Source organism: Zingiber officinale, chromosome 1A (assembly GCF_018446385.1).
Source record: "Zingiber officinale cultivar Zhangliang chromosome 1A, Zo_v1.1, whole genome shotgun sequence".
NCBI classification, from domain to species: domain Eukaryota; kingdom Viridiplantae; phylum Streptophyta; class Magnoliopsida; order Zingiberales; family Zingiberaceae; genus Zingiber; species Zingiber officinale.
In genome coordinates, this window is record NC_055987.1 from 52,657,087 (window position 1) to 52,659,902 (window position 2,816).

Here is a 2,816-nt window from a genome sequence, read left to right on the forward strand (position 1 = left end):
TTCATGGGTGTTACAGTCTAGATGATGAGGGCTTGATGTGGGTCTAGGGCTCGGTATCCTCTACTAGGGAAGCGACAACCTCAGGAACTATGTCGATAATAACCCAATTAGCGGGATTGCAAACTGAGATATGCTCGGGATAAGGTAGAGGTATTGAAAAATTGTTCTTTCTAGGAAAGGCAAACCTCTTCTCATCCTGGTAAATCATCTTCATGGTAAGACAAACATTGATATCGATCTTGTTGTTGCCATGAATGACTTCCAACACATCAAGGTCACAACCTAAATTAATAGCTATTTGGGTAATCAAACTGGCAAACACAATCAACCCCAAGGTTGCTTTCCCGGCTCTCACAAGGTTTTGCAAAAAATAAAAACCGAAATCAAAATCAACTTTATTAAGCATAGCCTAAAGAGAGTAAAGTTCCACTTTTCTAATTACCCCATCACTATCCCCTCTACCAAAAATGGTTTTACTCATAACATGGTATAGGTATCTGAATATAGGGTTTTGCATGTGAGAGTCTTTAGCTCTAGAGGGCTCATAAGGATTGTTTGATCCGGTAATAGATGTCCAAAACCTATTCCAATTAAAATTTGGATCAAATTTTTGAGCACCACGGGTAGGTAAGCTAAAACAATTATTAAACACACTAAATATCCACTAAAATTTTTGGTTTATTAATCTAAAACTAATATTGCCTATATAATCATCTTCAGAAGAGAAGTGAACATCAATTGAACTTAGAATTTCAGTACAAGGTAGGGATATGTTGGTAGATGTGAGTATATCATATCATCCCAATCAAAAGTACTAATCATCCAATCTACATTATCCCTAATTCTCAAAACATCCATGGTAGTTGGATCCATATATCTAGTACACACAATCTTTCTAACAACAAGAGAATTATATCTAGATTTATGCTCTTCATTTCCTAAAATAATACGATGCTCATTATTGTTACCTTCGTCGCGTGCCATCCTCTTGCCTTTACCTTTTGATGAAAATTTTCCTTTGCCTATGCCCCCTCCCGATTCTTTTCCTCCACTAGATCCTTCATTTCCTCATTAGATTCTTTTCAAGAGAGGAGACATGATGGAAAGATAAGTGAGGGAAGGTGATTGATTGAAGAAAAAGGAGGAGAGATCTTGTGAGGAGAGGTAGATCTTGAGGAAGAAGAAGATAAGGAATTTTTGGATTTGAAATTAGGTTTTAGATCTAGATCTAGATTTTGGAGAAAAGGAGTTTAAGATCTAGATTTGTGAGGTGGATGAAGAAGGATTGAGGAGGAAAAGGATTGGAGAGAAGAAATGAGTGAAGAAAGTAAGCTTGGGAAGGAATTATGGCGAGCACAACCTCGGCATGGTCGTGCCTTATAGACACGACCCGGTCGAGGGCTTCTTCACACGACCATGTTGATTGACATAGTCTGCTTCTTCCTCCTTTCAGCTTGATCTACATGGCCATGTTGATTGACACGGGCCGTGTTGACTTCCTCTCTGCCGACTTCAGACGACCATGTGAATTGACACAGCCATGTTCCTCTTCCTTTCGGCTAGAACCACACGACCGTGTGAAGTCACATAGCTACCTTCTCCTTTCACTCTGGAAAAACCATATGGCTGTGTGAGATCACATGACCTGAATCTTTCTCTTTTCAGCTTGCATCACACGGCCGTGTGAAGTCACACCACTGGCTCTATAGGGTGTATAAGTGCTGAATTTTCTCCTTTTTAACTTCGCCGATGCCTCCACACCCATGAGATGATCGAGGTCAGCTTTTGGAGGCAACTCACAACTTAAAAATTAAATAAAGAAACCCTTAGATAAACTAACTAAGACAAGAAAATTGGAAACTAAACTAACTAAAAGGAACGCTTGAGTTGCCTCCCAAGAAGCGCTTATTTTACGTCTTTAGCTAAACCCTATCTCCATTTTCATAGATTATACCCATGGAGGCAAAATTTTCCCTCCTTTGGTTAGTGCTGCTAAATCTTCCTTCATTCTGGCCCTTGCAGGGCAGATGTACTTTTCATTGCTTGTTGGGGGCCTTCTCCCAATTCTCGCCGGATCATGTGTTTCATTCGATGACCTCCCATGAGGATGAAAGTTCCATTCCTCAATTTTATGGGCATCCACCTTGCTGCAAATGCTTATAAGAAAAGAAAAGACATGGTTAGAGAATTTAGATAGATTAAATTCTAACCTTTCCTTACCAATAACTAGAGATAGTTTATGATTCTTCACATCAATAATGGCTCTGGCAGTCGCAACGAAAGGTCTTCCTACTATGATTAGGATCTTTGGACTCTCCTCCATGTCTAAAAAGACAAAATCAATGGGTATGATACAACCACCCACCTCTACTAGCATGTCTTCGATGATACCCATAGGACACCTGCATGAATGATCAGCTAATCGAAGTGCCATAGTAGTAAGTTTAAAGTTTTAAGGCCTACCTTATTACAGACTGAATATGGAATGAGACTAGAACTTGCCCCCAATTCACAAAATGCTCTTTCTATAAATTTTGTTTCTATTGTATAAGAAATAGAGAAGCTTCCAGGGTCTGGAACCTTTGGGGGAGTGGTCAGCATGAATAGAGCACTACATTCTTCTGTTAACACTACAGTCTTGGACTCCCCTTTCTTTCTTCAATTGGACATGATATCCTTCAAAAATTTGGCAAATTTAGGCATTTGGTGAAGAGCATAAATCAGAGGGACTTCAATACAAATCTCCTTAGCCATTTCTAAAAATTTATGGAATTATTCATCCTTTTGTGTCATGGCTAGTCTTTGTAGAAAAGGAA